Raw genomic sequence first — 24,185 nt, forward strand, 5'->3', positions numbered from 1 at the left:
GATTATTCTACACATATCGCTGAAATCATGTCAGAAAAAATTAATGGACGCAGAGGTGAATGCTCCCAGTCTGCAACAGCACTCAGACGCTCCAGTGATTAAATACCTCTTGATGTGCAATCCAAAGGATTGAAAAGATGCACAAATCAAAGAAATTTGACAGCAATAAGGAGTCTATTGATATTGTTGGACAGGCAAGACTTATTGGTTTTGTTCCTTATTTTTATACTGTGTATTTTATTGTGCAAACCACACTCAATCACAAGTCAACATTCTAAGTTAAATAAGGGGTAAATAAGGTTTTAAAAAAATACTTTGATATTTGTTTTAAAAATGTATTTTTGATCAATCTGGAATGGAGTTTTAACATGGTGAGTGTTGGGATGATTTATTTGGGACATTGTTTGTCATGGACCTGAAAAGGGGAAGAACTGCTGATTTAGCACCAAGGACCTGAAGGATGACATGGAGAGCACGACCCAGCAAAGACACGTTCTTTCTGCTAGGGCTTGCTGTAAAACAAGAATTCTATTTCATGAAAAATGTTGAGATGTCACCATTTGTTTGCATTCCAATGTAGAACACAACCAAGACCTATCGAAACTTTTGATGGTAAAGAGAGAGAGAGAATCAGCAGACAAGAGATGATTAGTGAGCCATTAAAGCTGACACCCCAAACACTGGAGTAAATATCATGGGGGCATTCTCCTCGATGGCCTGGCTGGCCAACTTGGAAAAAACAGTTGGAGGCAGAAAGAAGACTTCATAGGTAGGCTATGTGACAAAGACCACTGAGCAATATGGTGACTGGGCTTAAGCACACAATGAGGAAGGCAGTGTGTTGGGTTTTGTGTTGGGTTTTCCTTAGGAAATGTAGTTTCCTTGAAACAGAAAAGGCCTGGGAAATACACACAGTGGAAAACAAACTGGGACTATCCTGAGTCCCAAAAGCTCCTGGGCTTCCTGAAGTAATGTAAATTGGGGCTGTTGCTTTCCTGTAACTTTTCCAATTTTCCTGTACATTTTCCAATTTCCTGTAATGTAAATTGGGACTGTTGTTTAGCCTGTAGTGAAGAATAAGATCAGATGAGACTAAACCATCATGCAGGCAGCTTTGAAATAATTTTCTCTAATGCTTTGTTCCATTTGCTAACAAACATACTTATTTTAAGAAGGTTTTTGTTCACCCAGACACCCATAAGAGCACTCACACTGTACAGGGGTGGGGGGATCTATCAGATTTGAAGGTTCACTTACTCCATTAAGTTGGTTCCTTGACGAGGTGACATTTTCTCTTGAACTCCTTAGCTGATGGCCGAGGGGGCAGGATATCACCTTGCTAATCCCTAGAACTCCATAACAGTGGAGTAGTGTGAATATAGCTGTAGACACAGGGAAACTGACACACTATCACCATAGCCTCTGGTATTTGCTCCATGCCCAGGTGGAAGTGAAGGAGGGATGATGTAACACTCCCTCTGTCCACATTTTGAGGTATAGCAGAGAGCCAAGGAGTCTGCCACTCATGACATTGGAAACAAACCAATCTCCCCCACTCCCTGCACTTCACTGTGGTGATAATGCAGCCCCGCAGCTAGAGCCAGACTTCTAACAAATGGTGGCCAGCTGTATGCTCTGCACAGGCTTGGCTTTCTGCAGAGCCAGCTCTGAAGCCCCCACATCCTTGCTAGAGGGCCCATCTCTACCTGCCTTTCCTGAGGCCAGCTTGCCCATTGCCTTAATTAGGTGGGGCCTCTGCTTCCCCTATTTCCACCAATATTCTCATGCAATCTCCCACAGCACTGACCATCAGCTAAATATTCCTCGCCTCCAACAGACCCTGCTTTAGGGTTGCCTCCAGTTCATGGCTATTATTTCACAGACATGGAGCTTTGTGCTGCAGCATATGCTGATGTTAGACAAGTGTTTACAGTGGAGAGTGTTTGCTTCTGGGACTACTGTCTTCCTCTCACACTGCCAGTAATTACTGAGGAAGCCAGACAGTTTGGGCTCTCTGCCATACCGCAGCTTGTCAGTGTCTGTAGTGGCTGTTTTCAGCACATTAAGCTAATTTACATGCAAGGATCCAGTACCCTATTCAGTTAGAGTTAGAGGGCATGTTCATGCCACTCTGCATGCTCACCTTTCAATGCTTAACCCTTCAGGGGGCTGTGATGAAGTGAGGGGTGCTAGAACATGGGGCCATGGCCCAATCACTTTTTACTGGCTGTAAGGGCAAACAATGGGGGGGGGGGCGAGGGAGGAGAGGAACAAGCAGCGGCCAGGGTGTTGGGGGGAAGTGGCGGCGTGGGAGGAGGGCCTTGGGGGAAAGGAGTGGAAGGGGGAAACAAGACCATGGGTCAGGCACAGGTGGTGCCCCCCCCCCAATTTTAGGGGGTTTCCACTGTTCCTGGATGACGTCTGCATGCACACGAGTGGTGTGCAGTCCTAGGCCTGTGCATGGCAAAATGGAGCCACAAGCAAATGCAGGCTTTGCAACCACTAATCAGTGTCTGCACAGAAAGGGAAAAATACGAGTCTCATTTGCCCATAAGTGTGGGAAACAGGTTTAAAAAGCAGCATAAAATAATGTCAAGGGAAATGTCCAGCACCATCAGCGTACGAGCAGGAACACAGCTGGCAGTTTTCCCAGTAATTTTCTCAGTGCACTCTGCTCCTCTCTGGAGGAGGAGAATGGAAGCTGGAAACTGGAAGCAACATCACAATCAGCAGGAACCAGGGAGACTAGGGACAAATGGAGCCGGAGCAGAGCCAGATTTTGTAACTAAAGAGAACTGGGGGAAAGGGGGAAGGAGAAAGGGGGAATGATTCCTTGGTAACCATTTTTCAATTGCAAAATATGCTTGAAAAGGCACCATATATACATCTAAAGGGCACCCAAGGGGTGGGTGAGGAAGTGTGACAGTTGTCAAGACTTTGACTGTTACTCCCTGCCTACAGTGAGAGGGAGTCTCTTGTAGCTGGGTGTCAGTTCCCTGGCTCCACCAGCCTTTCAGTCTTTCAAGCACTCTGCTCTGGGCTATCCTAGCCCTTCCTTCACCTTGCACCCAAAGCCCTGAATCCCTTTGAATAATTCCCCTGTGATATCCAGGCTACTCTGACACTGGCTACTCTCAGAAATTCTAGATTCTCCACAGTGTCCCAGTTTTACTTAAGCCACTGCTCCTGTAAACCACATAGCACTTGTGAGTTCTTACAATAAAGCAAAATTAGGTTTATTAAAGTAAGAATAAAGATTTAACTAGAAATAAGACACTGATGAAAACAAGTGGTTGCAATACAAATCATAACATGTGAATATGGGTATATATTTAAAAGTTACCTTTCCTCGCTAAGAAAGTAGATGTTTCTCCTAAAAGTTTCCGTCATTTGGCAATCTGGCTGGTTCCTTAATAACTAGGATCCAAATGTTCATAAAAGCACCCTGCTCTGCCAGGGATTTTCCCTCAGTGAATGGATCCAGAGTGCTTTTCCTATTTCCGTGTCATACTGAAAACAGCCTTTTTGTTTCTATACACAACCAGGGCTAAGCTCTGTCTGTTCTAATGTTCCTTTTCCACCTCTACGAGGTTTTGATTATTTGGTGGTGCCTTCAATGGTTTTCTATTGATTGTTTTGGAAGGGAGCAAGGCTGGTCAACTGGGCCTTGCATTATCTTGCCAGCAGATTAGGAAAGGGTTGCAACTCCCTCTTGCTTGGATGGGCCATCCAAGTCAGTAAAGCACTTTCAATAAAATACATTGTCCTTTAAATATTACCTGTGCATACGCCTCATAATTATGAGTCTTGACAAGTTATAAGCTTTCTGTAGACACCTTATATGACATCCCTTATGGATAAATATCTTGCAAGATATTTGTTGGTGTAATGAGTTTGTCAGGTCTTAGTTGAGAGCTGTTTACAAAGAACAGGGAACTTTTTGCCAACGGGTCTGTGTGTCACAGGTGGCCATCTCCCTATTGGCCCCATCACTAAAAGCTGTATAGGAGAAGTACTGATCAATTATTTTATGTGATAATGTCTCTCACTCACTTACTCACAGCCACACTCACACAGTTTATCTGCTGCTGTGGTGAACCACAGAAAGATCCCAGCTGCACTACCAAAGCCAACTGGGTATATATGGCAGAATGGCACCCAGAAGTCCCTTTTCAAAATCCCTGTGCTGTGTAAGTGCTCGATGTCTCCATCTGGCCCCATCTTGTCTGTGCAACACTTTGTCTTCTGAATTATGAGTGGTTCAGTTCTGAAATTGTGCTAAATAAAATCCTTTGCATGCAGTGAAATAAGCATTTACACATTCCATCCTATAAGCCTTAGAAGAATCTGAAAAATTAGGCCACAGCCCTAAAGCTTCTTCCAAAGAAGTCTATTGGGTATTGTGCTAGATATTAATTGAGGATTGTGAGAAAGATTCTGCTCTTCTCAAAACATAATTGGTATGAGGCTTAGAAGTGTTTCTATTTAAGTCTATCTGCACTCAGTTTGCAGCTGCGTTTAAGTCAATGGAGCTCTAAGTCGATATACGCTAACTGAGGATCTGACCCTCTTTCTTTTATATTGAATCTCAAAGCCGGGTCACAAAGGTGAAAATGACAGTGTTCTATCTATTTACTCCTTCCTTACCTTTGGTTTTGCTACAAGTATGGAAAGAGATCTCCAGAGAGTGAACTCACAGAGGTATTTTGTTTAGCTGTAACACCACTAATGAACTTTTATTAAATGAATGACAGTGACCTACCAGTGTTTGTGATTATCATCATGATTTTTTCAAAGACATTTTGCTCTGTTCTCTGAATACTCTAACTAGCTGAGAGTTTTCACTGAACTATTCTGATGAAAAATGTGGTTTCCCTAAAAATCAAAATTTTGAGTGGAGAAAAAAAGAAGATAATACAAACAAAATCATCAAAATCTACATGGAAAAAAATCGAAGTGATGTTTCATTTTAATTGGAATGTTTTGAAATGTCCCTACATTTCCAAATAGAAATGTTCTGAACACTTCATTCCTGTTTTCATGGCTTATTATTGGAGCAGGGCCATCTATACCTCCATTTTAGGCCTGTCCTAAACTTTAAAGTTGTACTGTAATAACTGTCTGCTAGGAGTGGGGTTTTTTAATTTTTATTTTTTTATATCAGTACTGCCCCTAATGTGGGTCCAGTTATACCAGTAAGTTTACCCACATTCCTATACAGGAATAACTAAACAAGCATCTTTATATCAATATAACTTATTCTGCAGAGTTTATACTGTTTTACTTATAGCAGCATAATTAAAGCTGTACAATTTTTAGTTTAGACAAGGCCTCTGTGAGTTAACAATGATTTCATTATTAGAATCTGCAGTTTGTTATTTTAAAGCGGAGCTGGTGAGAACATTCTTAACTGATTGTATTTGTGTCAAAATATGCTGTTTCATCAAAGCTAATGTTTTTTGTGGAGATATATGAATTTTGATGGGAAGGTTTAGAGGTCAGGAGTGACCAGCAAGCCCTGGACCAGAAAGACACACTCATAATTAAAAATCTTACCTTTTAGATCTGAGGTTGGACATTGGACACAATTCTGTTTCATGAAAACATTTCAAAGGTCTTGTGTTCCTTCCAATGCAAAAAGAACATTGTACTCCTTCATCCTCTGGCCAGCTCCAGTATTAAAGGTGTATTGTATCCATAGAAAGTTGCTCTGGGATTAAATTTTTCATTAGAGCTGGTTAGAAGATTAGTTATTTGGGGAAGGGGTTTTTTGTTTTTCATGTGGAAAATTTTAATGTAAAGAAGTTCTCATTTTTGTCAAATTTTTCCACATGAAATCATCATGGATTTGTCAAGAACAAATTGTGTCAAACCAACTTAAAAGCTTTATTTGACATGGTAACAAGCCTTGTGGATGGGGGGAAGTGGTGGATGTGGTATATCTTGACTTTAGTAAGGCTTTTGATACTGTCTTGCATGACCTTCTCATAAACAAATGATAGAAATACAACCTAGATGGATCTACTATAAGGTGGGTGCATAACTGTTTGGAAAACCATTCCCAGAGAGTAGTTATCACTGGTTCATAGTAAAGCTGGAAGGGTATATCAAATGAGGTCGCACTGGCATCAGTTCTGGATCCAGTTCTGTTCAATATCTTCATCAATCATTTAGATAATGGCATAGACAGTATGCTTATAAAGTTTGTGGATGATACCAAGCTGGGAGGGGTTGCAAATGCTTTGGAGGATAGGATTAAAATTCAAAATGATCTGGACAAATTGGAGAAATGGTTTGAAATGAATAGGAGGCCTTGCTGAGAAGAGTCTTGACTATTAGCCTCTGTGTGCAATTGGCTTGGCTGTTAGCTTCTTTGAGTTATTCTGCTGTCCCCTGGCCCTTCTGTGACATTGCTGTATAAGGCCTACAGGTACGAACTGAACATCTGTAAATGAACGCAAGTTGCGGTTATTTAATACACTGTTTGACGGCCACTTATTTTCTCTTTTGGAACCAATAGTCCATTTCTCAGGTGCAAAGCAGAACAAGACCCTTCCAACTTACCTTTCCAACCTATGTTAAAGTAATGGTAAAGATCTGGCCAAAAAACTCGCAAAAATAGATAAATTGAGTTAAGGCAAAGCTGACTTCGGTTTGAACTACGGAGCCTATAATGCAGGGCTGTCCACACAGTGGGAGATCTTACTGGGGGCTAAGTTATATCTTTTAGAAAGCTGAGCTGGGGTGGGGAGGAGATGCAGAGGTGGTACCTGGAAGCAGCGGGTAAGATTTTCAAGAGTGCTCAGCATTGACCTATCTCTGCTCCCAGTGAGGTCAATGGGAGTTTCACTATTAACTTCACAGAGCTGGACCAGTGCTGAGCACTTTTCAAGATGCTATGCCCCCACATTATGCCTTTGTAAGGACCAATGCTTCCTGGAAGTTTGATGAGAAGTGCTTCCCCCCCCCCACGCTTGTAGAACAGATGCCAGTCTACGTTCCCTCTAAGCTGCACGTCTGCGCAGCTGCTTATTAAGTGCTGCACAGGAGCTCAGGGCTGCAGAAGGGGAGATGCCTCTCCCCAAGCCCCGGACATGCCATGGCGCCTCTCCCCCAGCCCTGACCCAGCCCAGCCCCATACCTGCCATGGCTGGGGGACAGGCACCCCTCCCGCAGCCCTGACCCAGCCCAGCCTAGACCTGTCGTGGCCAGGGGAGAGGCGCCTCTCCCCCCCAGCCCAGGTGCTGCTGCAGGGAAAGAGAGCTGGGGGGGAGTCTTCTCTCCCCACTATAGCCCCACAGAGCCCCATTGCACCCCAAATCCCTAATCCCTGGCCCCACCCCAAAGCCCGCACCCCTCGCTGGAGCACTCACCCCGCACACATACCCCAACCCTCTGCCCCAGCCATGAGCCCCCTCCTATACTCCAGACTCCTTGGCCCCACCCTGCCACATGAATTTTGTTATGTGCACCAATATGGAGGTGATGTGTCACACGTCACTTCCATATTGGTGCACGTAACAAAATTCATTCCGCACATGGGTGAGAAAAATGAGAGGGTTAGGCTTAGGGTACCAGTGCTTCTCCAGTACAGCCATGCTGATGCATGAGGATTGGGGTTGCAATCACCTCTCCTGCCTAAGCCCTTTCTAGTGCTGCTGGCAGCATTAGCCAAACTTGGTGCATTTCACAGGCCTGAAGCCAAATTATGGCTTCCTATTGCAATGGCAAAGTGAGCAATAAGGGCTTCTTCTTCATGTTTCACTCCAGGACACTTGCACTTGAGAGACTATAATTTGGTTCTTTATGTACTGCAGTATATAGTGCCTTTGTTTCTCATCTGCATTTCTTGGCTGGAGCGTTTAACAGATCCTAGCTATTTTTAATTAGGTTCTCCAACTAGTTAATGATTTTTTATTGTTGATCGTCTAACTTTTCTTAAACCCAATATGGACATTGCATAATAAGAAGTTATGGTTTATGATGTAGGTCTCATCGGCTTTGTTGAACTCCACAGAGATCAGATTTTGGGTACAATGGAAAAGCCTCTCAATTACAGATTATTATTCAGAGTTAATGCCATATAGTGCACCACTACGTGGCAGGTTAACAGATTAAAGTGACTAAAGAATCAGTTTATACTGATGAAATTTCACTGGTCCGTTTATAGCTGGAGAAGTTTTATCTTTGTCTGGATTTGTTTATATTGCAAAGAATGTGGTTTAAGCAATGAATATGCTGCATTCCTCAACACTTGTTCTATTATTCTTTGCTAAAAACTGAATATTCCATCTGAATTTATTCCCTATATATTTAACAGCTTTCTTTATAAAATGTTTTACCATATGTGCAAAATGTATGCATAGATTCAGAGCCCATTAAGGCCAGAAGGGACCACGGATGGGATCCATGAAGGGGCTTAGGTGTTGCAACCCTGGGTGTTGTGGAGCCTAACTGTTGAACATTTGTTCCCTGTACAATGATTGGGGAGAGATAGGCACCTAGACTGTGATCCACTGGTTTGGCAGAACTCTGGGCAGGTAGCCACCTAAGCTAGCCAATGGGAGATGCCTACAAGATTGATGTGTGTGAGCTGCACACCTCTCTCAGAGATAGGCGCCAAACGAAGTCTGGGCTGCAGGGAGCCACCTAGCTGTTAGCAATCCATGAATGGGGGAAAGATAGGTGTGATAGATGTTTGGCTACCTAAGTTGCACACAGTATCCAAAAAAAAATGGCTTGGAGTGGGTGAGGGGAGTACCTCCCTTATAACTTTTAGCCCAGTGGATAGGGTACTCAACCAGGATGTGGGAGACCCCTCATTCAAGTCTCCCCTCTTCTTGATGGGGAAAAGAGATTTGAGCAGGGATCTGTCACCTCTCTGGAGTGTGCTCTAACTACTAGGCTACAGAGTCATCCCAATTAATATTTAATTATTCATTTATTTAAAATGGAACATCTTTAATAGGAAGGATTGAGGGACTCCCACCTCCAAATATTAGAGCCTTCACTGGAAAGGTGACTAATTACTGTTAATCTCCCACTCTGGAGGAGGGGGATTTGAACCAGGGGTCTCCCACATCCCAGGTGAGTCCGCTAGGCTCAAAATTATAAAGAAGGTTGTCCTCCTCCTTACCTCCCAACCGCCACCTCACAGACCACCTACCAGATCAGCCCCTCCACCACCACCCCAGACATGACTTAGGCAACCCAACATCTATCTTTCCCAGTTTGTAAATTGCTCTGGGATTTAGGTGGGAGACAGGCATCAGGATGACTGTCATGAGGCAGCAGTGCACATGCCCAGGGTAAAAAAAATTTAAGCACCAAGTGAGTTTAGGCACATACAGGGTTAAGCAGCAGCTGAGTGCCAGTTCTGTGGCTCACAGCAGTGCCTGAAAACAGGACTTTGGCACCTAAATACTGTTGTGGATCACTCCGCCCTCTCATTAGATCATATAGTCTGACCTTCTGTGTGTCACAGGCCCTCAAATTTCAACCAGTCACCCTTGTGCTGAGCCCAGTAATTCACATTTAACTAGATCATAATGTGTTTGGCTAAGGTATGTCTTCTAGAAAAGCATCTAGTCTTGTTCTGATGACATCAAGAGATGGAGAATCCACCACTTTCCTTAGGAGTTTGTTCTAGTGGTTAGTCATAGAATCATAGAATCATAGAATATCAGGGTTGGAAGGGACCCCTGAAGGTCATCTAGTCCAACCCCCTGCTCGAAGCAGGACCAATTCCCAGTTAAATCATCCCAGCCAGGGCTTTGTCAAGCCTGACCTTAAAAACCTCTAAGGAAGGAGATTCTACCACCTCCCTAGGTAACGCATTCCAGTGTTTCACCACCCTCTTAGTGAAAAAGTTTTTCCTAATATCCAATCTAAACCTCCCCCACTGCAACTTGAGACCATTACTCCTCGTTCTGTCATCTGCTACCATTGAGAACAGTCTAGAGCCATCCTCTTTGGAACCCCCTTTCAGGTAGTTGAAAGCAGCTATCAAATCCCCCCTCATTCTTCTCTTCTGCAGGCTAAACAATCCCAGCTCCCTCAGCCTCTCCTCATAAGTCATGTGTTCTAGACCCCTAATCATTTTTGTTGCCCTTCGCTGGACTCTCTCCAATTTATCCACATCCTTCTTGTAGTGTGGGGCCCAAAACTGGACACAGTACTCCAGATGAGGCCTCACCAATGTCGAATAGAGGGGAACGATCACGTCCCTCGATCTGCTCACTATGATACATCCCTACTTATACATCCCAAAATGCCATTGGCCTTCTTGGCAACAAGGGCACACTGCTGACTCATATCCAGCTTCTCATCCACTGTCACCCCTAGGTCCTTTTCCGCAGAACTGCTGCCTAGCCATTCGGTCCCTAGTCTGTAGCGGTGCATTGGATTCTTCCATCCTAAGTGCAGGACCCTGCACTTATCCTTATTGAACCTCATCAGATTTCTTTTGGCCCAATCCTCCAATTTGTCTAGGTCCCTCTGTATCCTATCCCTGCCCTCCAGCATATCTACCACTCCTCCCAGTTTAGTATCATCCGCAAATTTGCTGAGAGTGCAATCCACACCATCCTCCAGATCATTTATGAAGATATTGAACAAAACCGGCCCCAGGACCGACCCTTGGGGCACTCCACTTGATACTGGCTGCCAACTAGACATGGAGCCATTGATCACTACCCGTTGAGCCCGACAATCTAGCCAGCTTTCTACCCACCTTATAGTGCATTCATCCAGCCCATACTTCCTTAACTTGCTGACAAGAATACTGTGGGAGACAGTGTCAAAAGCTTTGCTAAAGTCAAGAAACAATACATCCACTGCTTTCCCTTCATCCACAGAACCAGTAATCTCATCATAAAAGGCGATTAGATTAGTCAGGCATGACCTTCCCTTGGTGAATCCATGCGGCTGTTCCTGATCACTTTCCTCTCATGCAAGTGCATCAGGATTGATTCTTTGAGGACCTGCTCCATGATTTTTCCAGGGACTGAGGTGAGGCTGACTGGCCTGTAGTTCCCAGGATCCTCCTCCTTCCCTTTTTTAAAGATTGGCACTACATTAGCCTTTTTCCAGTCATCCGGGACTTCTCCCGTTCGCCACGAGTTTTCAAAGATAATGGCCAATGGCTCTGCAATCACAGCCGCCAATTCCTTCAGCACTCTCGGATGCAACTTGTCTGGCCCCATGGACTTGTGCACGTCCAGCTTTTCTAAATAGTCCCTAACCACCTCTATCTCCACAGAGGGCTGGCCATCTCTTCCCCATTTTGTGATGCCCAGCGCAGCAGTCTGGGAGCTGACCTTGTTAGTGAAAACAGAGGCAAAAAAAGCATTGAGTACATTAGCTTTTTCCACATCCTCTGTCACTAGGCTGCCTCCCTCATTCAGCAAGGGGCCCACACTTTCCTTGGCTTTCTTCTTGTTGCCAACATACCTGAAGAAACCCTTCTTGTTACTCTTGACATCTCTTGCTAGCTGCAGCTCCAGGTGCTATTTGGCCCTCCTGATATCATTCCTACATGCCCGAGCAATATTTTTATACTCTTCCCTGGTCATATGTCCAACCTTCCACTTCTTGTAAGCTTCTTTTTTATGTTTAAGATCCGCTAGGATTTCACCATTAAGCCAAGCTGGTCGCCTGCCATATTTACTATTCTTTCGACTCATTGGGATGGTTTGTCCCTGTAACCTCAACAGGGATTCCTTGAAATACAGCCAGCTCTCCTGGACTCCTTTCCCCTTCAAGTTAGTCCCCCAGGGGATCCTGGCCATCCGTTCCCTGAGGGAGTTGAAGTCTGCTTTCCTGAAGTCCAGGGTCCGTATCCTACTGCTTACCTTTCTTCCCTGCGTCAGGATCCTGAACTCAACCAACTCATGGTCACTGCCTCCCAGATTCCCATCCACTTTTGCTTCCCCCACTAATTCTACTCGGTTTGTGAGCAGCAGGTCAAGAAAAGCGCCCCCCCTAGTTGGCTCCTCTAGCACTTGCGCCAGGAAATTGTCCCCTACGCTTTCCAAAAACTTCCTGGATTGTCTATGCACTGCTGTATTGCTCTCCCAGCAGATATCAGGAAAATTAAAGTCACCCATGAGAATCAGGGCATGCGATCTAGTAGCTTCCGTGAGCTGCCAGAAGAAAGCCTCATCTACCTCATCCCCCTGGTCCAGTGGTCTATAGTAGACTCCCACCACTACATCACTCTTGTTGCACACACTTCTAAACTAGTCACCCTCACTGTTGAACATTTGTACCCAAGTTCTAATTTATGTTTGTCTGCCTTCAGCTTCCAACCGTAAGTTTTTGGTTGGACTTTCTCAGGTAGATTAAAGAACCCTCTATTACCCAATATTTTCTCCTCATGAAGATATTTATACATCTCTCAAACTTATTTTAGATAAATTATACAGCTGGAGCTCTTTGAGTCTCACTGTCAAGCATTTCCTCTAACCCTTAAATCATTTTTGCAGCTCTCTGTTGCACCCTCTCCACATTTTTAAAAGGACACTGAAAAATTGGACATTAGAACTGTACATGGTATTCCAGTATCAGTATTCCCAATATTATATATGGAGGTAGAATCACCCACTCCCCCCACCCAGTTCTGCTCCTTTGTTTATATATCCAAGTTTATACATTCGTCCTCTTTGCCACAGCATCACATTGGGGACTCATGTTGAGTTGCTTGTCCACTATGACTCCTAAATCCTTTTTCAGAGTCATTACTTTGCAGGATATGATCCCCCAGTCTGTAGGTATTGCCCGATATTCCTGGATATATAACTTTGCATTTGGCTGTAGTAACATTCATTCTGTTTGAATGGGCCCAGCTTACCAACCCATTCAGATTGCTCTCTATCACTGTCCTGTCTTCGTTTACCACTGTGCTAAGCTTATTTCATCTTGCAACTTTTAAAAAAATGAGGCTACGTAAGTAGAAAGTTCATGTCACATTTTGATATCTTTTCTGTTGACGCTACGAGAGAGGGAGACATACAGGAAACAATTTGAATAAATTAAAAATGTTTACTGTGATTGTGTTCTTGTATCTTGTGTTGGTTTTCCATGAACATTCTGGCAAGTGAGCTCACTGACAAATGTTTATGCAAACAATGAATTCTACGCAGATATTGGAATGTATTCACCAAGAGAAAATATTAGCAAAAAGCAAGTTTTGAAATAACATTAGTATCCACACTGGAAACTTGACACTAAGAAATGCCCTCAAACCAATCAGGTAACAAAGATGCGCCTTATGACCTATATGTCCAGTCATAAGCAACCAGTACAGCTTGTGATGTTGAATATCAAATTATTATAATGAATAGCTCATAAATGAGGTACAGTCAAAGTTATCCATGGGAAAAATTTGTAAATTTTAAACAGTTTGTGAAGAGTGATGTTTTCAGATAGTTTGCACACACAAGTTTAGCCTACGTTATTCACCTCGCTCTGCTCTTACCAGTGTTGCAATATTTCATATCTGTTGCAATTTGTTGCAAGTTAGCGAAACAGCATAACATTAGCTTGTGGGATTTTACATTAGTATAATGGTGCTACTTTCATGTAGTTAAATAATTTTGTTCACTAGGAAAACTGTATGTACAGAGAACCATTGTAACAGTCCTGCATTTATATATTGCCTTTCATCCCAAAGGATAAAAGAATCCTTTATAGACTTGATTCTGTGGCTGTCCTGTGACACCAATGATTGGAATGACCAAAGAACCAGGCCTCAAATACATATGCAAGCTGTCCAGGGTTCTCTTCATGAATCAGTTAAATACAGCCACTATGGAATGAAAAAATAGTGCAGTGCAACACCCCCCAACATTTTTGGACAAGAATATATTATCCACTCCTATAATGCTCACCAGAAGACGATCTCTAAGGGGCAAATAACTGATCACTCAGATCTACTGAGGACAAGTGTTCTGTATAAGCTTAGCATTATTACTCAGAGAGTAGCAAGCACCTGGAGATTTCCAGGGCCTCTCTGGGAACTGTATGAAGACAGCCTGTTACTAAGATGCTTTGGGAACGCTGAAACAATTTTATTTCAGTTGTATCAAAACAAGGTGTTTTGACATTTCCACATCAAAGGTTTGTGGAAGTTTCTGTTCTGCAAGAAGTTTTTCTATTTTGACTTTTCAATGTATTCAGGACTAAGTTTGGAAATAGCAGAATTTCCCACAGGATAGAAATTCCGATTTTTGGCTACCACTTGCAGATAGTTAATAGATAAAGTGTAAGTAGATAGCAAGATTATGTAGCATAGTTCCAGAGGTTTGTAGGACCAGTAAAACTTGTAAAGAGCTGCTAGATAGAGCCATTTGCAGTGCACTTCAAGAGGTATGTGGGTGCTACCATGATGGGAGCTATTGAAAGTACTTAGATAAGTGGCAGTATTGATCATTAATAATTTTTTTTAATTCCAAGTGTAAAAGCTATTGATTCTCTAAAGTAGGACCAGCCCCAGACATTTTGCTGCCCGAGGCAAACTTCAGTATGAGCCTCCCTCAACACACAATCAGGCAAATATGTTCCAAATCATGTTTTTACTAGGTTATTTATTGCCACTTTTGATGTTACTTATTAATTAAATAAAAATTTAAAGCTTAGTTGTGCCTTGAGAGACCAGAGCAGCTCTGGAACACCACAAGATTAGAAGAACCTTGAATCTTACTGCCTTCAAAGGAAAATTAAACTAGTCTCACTGCTTCCAGGCAGGCTAGGAAATACAACAAAGCAGAAGCACAGGGACTTTAAGAAGTACAAAGATCATGTCTGCAGACAGACACACTAAACATAGTGGTAGCATGGGAATCATTAAATTTTTCTCACTGACCAAGTCAAAGAGCAGATGTTACAGTTTAAAAAAAAAAAAAAAACAACTTCGTAAAAGCAGCGAGATGTGTGCAGAGTGTACAAGTCCCAGAAGACAAAGAGAATCCTAGAAAAGCCTATCTACAACTGAAGCGACTTAAGCTACCAGATTCTGGTGATCTAAATATACACACATTTCTGCTTTCTCTACAGTGAACTAACCCAAGCCCAGCAATGTCAATGGGAAACTCCTGTTTACTTCAGTGGGAATGTGGGGGGTTCAATCCAGTGTCAAACTGATGCTCACTGTCTCCAGGCTTTCTGTTCTCTTCCACAACCACTACCACCCTTCTTCCTTCCACTTCTGTGCCTATTCCCCCTGCTACTTCCCTGCCCCTCACAAAATCCCCAGTAGTTTTCTGTTGTTTCCTGGATTTCATTCAGTAGAAGTTATGGGCCAACAAAAAGACACACATTTGTTAGAGTCAGTTTGTGCTATAAGGCTGTGAGAAACACCATTTACCTTCCCATTAGGTTCTGCCAGTACTTCAATTTCTCCATTGGCTTAGCTCTCCAACAAGGCCTGTGTACTCTTTTTGTCTACCCAAGTTCCCTGAGCAACAGCCCTCTCATTAGCAGCTGAGTGGACCATCTCTCCTTTTTTTCATGGGTCCATTCTTATTCATGAATGGCTCTAAAACAGTGGTTCTCAAACTTTTGTACTGGTGACCCCTTTCACACAGCAAGCCTCTGTGTGCGACTCCCCTTATAAATTAAAAACACTTTTTACATATTTAACACCATTATAAATGCTGGAAGCAAAGAGGAGTTTGGGATGGAGGCTGACAGCTTGTGACCCCCATGTAATAACCTTGTGACACCAGCTTGAGAACCCCTGCTCTAAAAAAAGCCTTTGCTCAGCTCCTTTCAAGCTACTTCCTCAATCATTTCCCCTTAAAAAGAACAGAATTCCAGCCTCTTTTTTTTGGGGGGGGGGGTCTGTTTTGTCAAGGAGACCCACAGCAAGACAACTATTTCCTTGATCTTCCTAATTAAGAAAACCAGACCTTTTATATCCAGCATGCTTAGCAATTTACAGTTCGCATGATTGCTGAACTACAAGTCCCAGAATACCTGTTTTTGGCCAAAAATCACACCACAGGAGTGCCTGAAAACTGAACTCAGAAAAGCTAGCTCCCATGTAACACAGGAAAAACTTTTTCAGTTATCTGTCTTTATCTGAGTTGTTCAGAGATTTTCATCACAACTTTTCCAGTGGAATATGTCTTTTCAACAAAGGTAAAATCATCATTTTGGTTGACTACTTTTTCAAACACATTGGGGGTGGGGGAAGGGGGAAACAGGGAGGGACCTCCACATTCTCTCCGTTTTTTATTTTTTCCCCTGGAAAGAGATGAAAAAGGATAGTAATGTGTTTCTCCACCACAACACCTGCTCACTCTGAAAAATGAAGCTTTTTATGTCTCATTTTTTAACAAAATGAAAAGTTCTCATTTTTTAAAAAAAATTGCATGAATTATACTTTAAGAGTTTGCATTAAGAAGGATTAAAAAAAACTTTCTTGTTACAACTATAGGGATCTAAGTGTATATGTATGTTTTATACAATTGAAGTAGCATCCTTGACCCCAGAAGCTAGGTTTATATATGTGAATGTGACAAGGCAACCTTGGTACCTAATGCTCTCTGCCTCAGTTCCCATCTTCTAACTCCAGGAACTTCAGTCTCTCACTTTTGGACAGGTCAGTTCCACTGATCTTAATTATTTATCCCTCTAGCCAAATCACAAAGCCTGTGGGTCAACAAAACAAACAATGGTTCAGCAACCTCATATTGGGTCTTCAGTCTGACTCCAGACTCAAAAGTCCATCCACCCCACCATTCAAGGGAGCTCTCACACCATCTTGCTCAGAGGCTTTATAAGGGAATACAGAAGAGAGTTAGTGACTCCCTGTAGCAAGCAGCAAAAGAGCCATCTTCACAGAACCTTTGCTGCACTGCTCTGGGCCTTTCCATACCTCTCCCTGTGCTCATGTGTATCAGTTGGCCACTTCCTTGACTCCATTGTGGAGTTCCTCCTCACACCTTCTATCCCATATCTCTCAATCTCCTCCTCCTTCAACTTTCCTTCTCCCTAGTGAGCTAGGGAGGCTTCTTCTTATATGAAGCCTCGAAACCCACCACTCAGAGGAGTTAGTTAACTAGACATAGGTGTGACTGAGCCAAACTCCCTTAAAGGGCCAGCCCACCTTATGACAGGATGCCATTTATACAGTGAATAAATTATGTTCATTATTTTCATTAACAACTTTCCCTCTTGCCTCTTTCTCTTCCTTTTCCCTATTCTCTGTTATGCATTCTCTCCACTTTCTCTCAGGGTTGCCATGCAACAACAGTCCTCTGCATACACCCTTTTTCACACTCTCTCCTAAGCAGACAGAAGCCCAGTACCATCTGCATTCAAGTCAAACATTCAAAGTAATAATGCTCAATGAGGTTGAAATAGGAAGTTCACCCATCTCTAATGAAAATGAAAAAAGGAGTCTGATTTAATTAATATGAAGACGTTGGTCCTATTTTATGTTTCTGGATTTATAAAGCTAGGGTCCAGTTATATGTTCCTTGGGTTCCTTAGGTTACCCCTAAACCCAAATAATTATAATGAGATTTTGGGGTGCCCAGTGAATAAATGCAGGATCAAACCTTTAATAAGCACTGCTCCTCTATTTTGGAGGAAGTTTATTTTGTTTTAGAAATGACAGAATCTTATATCAAATTCCCACAATGCACACACCAAAGAAGTAGCCCTTAGGCGAATCACAATGCTGAAATTGCTGTTCTGAGACTATAACAAAGTTTCTTGCTGTCAATGCACAACAAAACTAGATTACATGGAAGGAGAAAAGCATAGGGTGACAAAAGAAACGAAAACATGCTGTACAAATAATAAACACCAAAAACAATCCCCTACCAAGCAAAAACTTTTAAAATTTATAAAGAAAAGTAATGCAATGAAAACTATGAAATAACCATAACCCAAGAAGCCTGCAACATGTGTATTAGAAAAGATCTCCACTCTTCTAAAGAAAATTACCAACAGAACAACACAAAAACACATTGATGCTAATGATTGCATGACTTACTGGTCAGAAACCAGGTTCCTATAAGCATAAACAAAAAATGTGTGTGGTGGCGGGGGGTGGGGGGGCGTTGCAGCATTTTCCACATATTAATTAGCCTCGGTGTACAAAAATTTCTCTGTACAGCCACCAAGGCCTGGTTTTATCTGAGTTACTGCTTATGACCTTTCATGTTTGAACCTGTGATGCCTGTAAGTAAGGCTACAATAAAGACATGGGTATTTTTAGTAAAAGTCACAGACAGGTCATGGCAATAAACAAAAATTCACGACCGGTGACCTGTCCATGCCTTATACTCAAAATATCCGTGATTAAATCTTGGTGGGAAGGGCGCTAGTAGGCGGACATCCAGAGGGGCCACTGAAGGGGGAGGATGGGGGAGAGCGATGCTGTGGAGGGGATGCCCAGGGCCAGCAGCACCAGCTGCCGGGGACTGTGGACCGAGACCCACGGCTGCACTGCTGGGGCCAGCAGACCGCAGCTGCTCCAGCTAGTTGGGGACTGCTGCCTGGGGTCACGGACCACAGCTGCTCCAGCTGCCCTGGGACCACTGACAGGGGCCGCTGGATCAGCGGCTGGTGTGGCTGTCCCTGGGCCGCTCCAGCAGTGGCTGATACGGCTGTCCCAGGGGCCACCTGAGCAGCTGTCTCTGGGGTCAGCCACACTGGCCACTGCAGAAGTCATGGAGGTCACAGAAATTCACAGAATCCATGACTTCCGTGACCTCAGTGACAGACTCGGAACCCTAACCATGAGCAATTTTATATTCCCTCCCTCTACACTGCACTTTTCAGTGGTCATTGTTACCCCAACCTTTCCCTCCATTTTTTTCCTTTCAAAACACAAATAGTTATATCTGTGAGAATGGGAAGGGAAGTGAGACAGACATGTGGAATGCACGGGCAATATATGGATATATTTCCATAGAAACTGTGACAAAAAATCCCCCACCTCTCTCTCGCTGCCTCTGCATGTAGGGATAAAGTAGCTGAATTGAGTGACAGGTAAGAACTGGGAATTGTTTTCTTTCACTGGATGCTAGTTGGCAAGAGGGTGCATGCTGCAAGAGTGAAAGCCTTTTGAAAAGCCCAGGAGAGTTTAAATATATAGGAGGGGAGGCTCACATAAGAGGTCACTCACCCCCAGCCAAAGGGAAGGCAGCAAACCTGAGAGGGGTGGGCAGCCCCACGTCTTGTCACAGGCTGTCTCGCATCACCCTTTCCAAGGCACCATGTTGCCTCCCCATTCAGAAGTTGGTCCAATAAAAGATATCACCTCACCCACCTTGTCTCTCTAATATCCTGCGACTGGCATGGCTACAATACTTCATAATTCTGACTCACAGTGATTATGATACCACATGGCTTTGGGCCTTGATCCTGCCAACAAAAATGCGAGTGTAGACTCTTACACCAACAAGGGAGCGCCATTTATATGTAAGTGTCAGAGTTCACACAAATGCATCTATTTGCAGGATCAGGTCCTTATTTTGTACCATAATGACACATTTAATGCTTAACAGCATTAAATAATACAGGGTACGTCTTACACAACAGCTGGGAAGTGTAATTCCCAGTGCTGGTTGGCTCTGCTCAGCCTAGCATGCTAATAATAGCAGTGTGGTCATGGTGAGTGTCATGGGCAGTGGCTAGGGTGACCAGATGTCCTGATATTATTGGGACCATCCTGATATTAGGGGCTTTGTCTTCTATAGGCAACTATTACTGCCCCCCCCATCCTGATTTTTCACACTTGCTATCGGGTCACCCTAGTAGGAGGCATAAGCTAGCCGTTGAAGTACAATCTTTCCAGATCCCCTGGGTACAAACTCGGGTGGCTAGTTTGAGTCACTGCAACCACTCTGCTATTTTAGTGCATTAGCTCAAGCAGAGTTAGTGTGTGCCTGTCTCCCCATGCTGGGAATCACATCTCCCAGCTGCTGTGTACACATACCCACAGTTACCTTTTTGAAAAACATCTGTCTTCCTTTGCTATTATTTATTAAAAATAATCTCTCCACTTTTTATATTTACACAGCCACCAGTACCGTAGTATCTGAGCACCTCACAACACCCCTGCAAGGTAGGCAATTGCTAGTATCCCCATTTCAACAGATGTGGCACAGGGGTCCAAGGTCACACAGGCTGTTTGTGGTAGAACAGCCACTTGAACCTACTTGATCTCCCAGACTGGCACCCTACCCACAAGACCATCCTTCACAGTCACACATTTACGCAAGGAAAAAGGATATATTTTCAGAGGAACTATGAAAATAGCTGGACAGTTACTAAGGACTAAGCTACAGGAAGGCTGCTGTAGGTGTCTGGATTTGTAGCTCTTGCACCAGCGGAAGGTGAGAGAAATTATATACCGACTAGGAATGGGAAAAACATGCCTCCAGAGGAGATTTGACAGGAAATAAAGCTGATGTTTTTAACAGCACAACAACAGTTCTGCCACCCTCATTAGCTCAGACATTTCAGATAAAGGCAATAAAGGCCTCATGAAGCTCCAGAGAGGAGGGTGAAGCAGATCAATATTACACTGGCTGTTTGGTCTTCATTCAGTATTTATAGTATTCTAAAACACTGGTGCCTAGAGTCACAAAGGAATGCATCATAGAATATCAGGGTTGGAAGGGACCTCAGTTAGTCCAACCCCCTACTCAAAGCAGGACCAATCCCCAATTTTTGCCCCTGATCCCTAAATGCCCCCTCAAGGATTGAACTCACAACCCTGGGTTTAGCAAGCCAACACTCAAACCACTGAGCTATCCTTCCCTCCCAACATAGGCATGTTGCTGCTGAGAGTCACTATGCCTAACCTAGAAAATCACCGAGGGTATGTCTGCACTGTGATAAATACTCGTAGAACAGTCACAGCTGACCCAGATCAGCTGACTCAGGTTCTTGGGGCTCAGGATGCAGGACTAAAAATTCCAGTGCAGACATTTGGGCTCAGACTAGAGCCCAGGCTCTGAAAACCAATGCGGGGGATGGGTCCCAGAGCCCAGGCACCTACATGAGCCCAAACATCTACACTACAATTTTATAGCTCTGCAGCCCGAGCCCTGCAAGCCCAAGTCAGCTGTGGCTCTGTGACTCAGTGCCATGAGTTTTTTGTTGCAGTGTAGATGTACCCTGGGATTCACAAAGCCTGAATTCAGTGCCTAGGAACCCTGTGCAATGAGTGAGAAAGATAGGCACCTCAGAATGGGACTTATAAAAGCCAGCACGCTAGGCAGCTCCCTCTCTAAAGTAGCCAGTGGGATGTAACAGGGAAAGGGGTGTGTCTTAAGCCCCACTCCTCTCTTGGAGATAAATGCCAAAGTCTGGGCTGCAGGGAAACACCTGTCTCTGCTTGGGATACTCAGCTGCACACCCTGTCTTGCAGAGATGTGCCTGTGCTGTTTTGACACCACCAAGGAGGAGGACCTCCCTCTTAACTTTTAGCCCAGTGGGTAGGGTACTCACCTGGGATGTGAAACGCTCACCATTTCAAGTCCCTTCTCTCATATTAAATGAGGATATTAATATAACAGGCATCACAGAAACTTGGTGGAATGAGGATAATCAATGGGACACTTTAATACCAGGGTACAAAATATATCGGAAGGACAGAATAGGTCGTGCTGGTGGGGGAGTGGCACTATGTGTGAAAGAAAGTGTAGAATCAAAGGAAGTAAAAATCTTAAATGAACCAAACTGTACCATAGAATCTCTATGGATAGTAATCCCATGCTCGAATAATAAGAATATAGCAGTAGGGATATACTACCGACCACCTGACCAGGATGGTGATAGTGACTGCAAAATGTTCAGGGAGATTAGAAAGGCTATAAAAATAAAAAAACTCAGTAATAATGGGGGATTTCAACTATCCCCATATTGACTGGGTACATATCACCTCAGGACGGGATGCAAAGATAAACTTTCTTGACACCTTAAATGACTGCTTCTTGGAGCAGCTAGTCCTGGAACCCACAAGAGGAGAGGCAATTCTTGATTTGGTCCTAAGTGGATGACAGGATCTGGTCCAAGAGGTGAATATAGCTGGACCACTTGGTAATAGTGACCATAATATAATTACATTTAACATCCCTGTGGTAGGGATAACACCACAGCAGCCCAACACGGTAGCACTTAATTTCAGAAAAGGGAACTACACAAAAATAAGGAAGTTAGCTAAACAGAAATTAAAAGGTACAGTACCAAAAGGGAAATCCCTGGAAGCTGCATGGAAAATTTTTAAAGACACCATAATAGAGGATCAAGAACCAAAAAGGTGCCTCCATGGCTAAACAACAAAGTACTGGAAGCAGTGAGAGTCAAAAAAGCATCCTTTAAAAAGTGGAAGTTAAATCCCAGTGAGGAAAATGGAACGGAGCATAAACTCTGGCAAATGAAGTGTAAAAATATAATTAGGAAGGCCCAAAAAGAATTTGAAGAACAGCTAGCCAAAGACTCAAAAAGTAATAGCAAAAAAATTTTTGAGTACATCAGAAGCAGGAAGCCTGCTAAACAACCAGTGGGGCAACTGGAAGATTGAGATACTAAAGAAGCACTCAAGGATGATAAGACCATTGCGGAGAAACTAAATGAATTCTTTGCATCGGTCTTCACAGCTGAGGTGTGAGGGATATTCCCAAACCTGAGTCATTCTTTTTAGGTGACAAATCTAAGGAACTGTCCCAGATTGAGGTGTCATTAGAGGAGGTTTTGGAACAAATTGATAAATTAAACAGTAATAAGTCACCAGGACCAGATGGTATTCACCCCAAAGTTTTGAAGGAACTCAAATGTGAAATTGCAGAACTACTAACTGTGGTCTGTGACCTACCATTTCAATCAGCTTCTGTACCAAATGACTGGGAGATAGCTAATGTGATGCCAATTTTATTAAAGGGCTCCAGAGGTGATCCCGGCAATTACAGGCCAGTAAGCCTGACTTCAGTACCAGGCAAATTGGTTGAAACTATAGTAAAGAACCAAATTGTCAGAAACATAGATGAACATAATTTGTTGGGGAAGAGTCAACACGGTTTTTGTAAAGGGAAATCATGCCTCACCAATCTACTAGAATTCTCTGAGAGGGTCAACAAGCATGTGGACAAGGGGGATCCAGGGGATACAGTGTAGTTAGATTTTCAGAAAGCCTTTGACAAGATCCCTCACCAAAGGCTCTTAAGCAAAGTAAGCTGTCATGGGACAAGAGGGAAGGTCCTCTCATGGATCAGTAACTTGTTAAAAGATAGGAACCAAAGGGTAGGAATAAATAATCAGTTTTTGGATTGGAGAGAGGTAAATAGTGGTGTCCCCCAGGGGTCTGTACTGGGACCAGTCCTATTCAACATATTCATAAATGATCTGGAAAAAGGGTAAACAGTGAGGTGGCAAAATTTGCAGATGATACAAAACTACTCAAGATAGTTAAGTCCCAGGCAGACTGTGAAGAGCTACAAATGAATCTCACAAAACTGGGTGACTGGGCAACAAAATGGCAGATGAAATTCAATGTTGATAAATGCTAAGTAATGCCCATTGGAAAACATAATCCCAACTATACATATAAAATGATGGGTTTAAATTAGCTGTTACCACTCAAGAAAGAGATCTTGGAATCATCATGGATAATTCTCTGAAAACATCCGCTCCATCTGCAGCGGCAGTCAAAAAAGTGAACAGAATTTTGGGAATCATTAAGAAAGGGATAGATATTGCCACTATATAAATCCATGGTACTCCCACATCTTGAATACTGCATGTAGATGTGGTTGCCCCATCTCAAAAAAGATATTTTGGAATTGGAAAAGGTTCAGAAAAGGGCAACAAAAATTATTAGGGGTATGGAACGGCTTCCGTATGAGGAGAGATTAATAAGATTGGGACTTTTCAAAAAGAGATGTCTAGGGGGGATATGATTGAGGTCTATAAAATCATGACTGGTGTAGAGAAAGTAAATAAGTGTTATTTACTCCTTCTCATAACACAAGAACTCGGGGTCACCAAATGAAATTAATAGGCAGCAGGTTTAAAACAAACAAAAGGAAGTATTTCTTCACAAAATGCACAGTCAACCTGTGGAACTCTTTGCCTGTTTGACCACTCTTCACTATTACCAAGTGGTCTTTGTTGTGAAGGCCAAGACTGTAAAAGGGTTAAAAAAAGAATTAGATAAAGCCAGG

The sequence above is a fragment of the Caretta caretta genome, chromosome 3 (assembly GCF_965140235.1).
Source record: "Caretta caretta isolate rCarCar2 chromosome 3, rCarCar1.hap1, whole genome shotgun sequence".
In the NCBI taxonomy this organism is placed as follows: Eukaryota; Metazoa; Chordata; order Testudines; family Cheloniidae; genus Caretta; species Caretta caretta.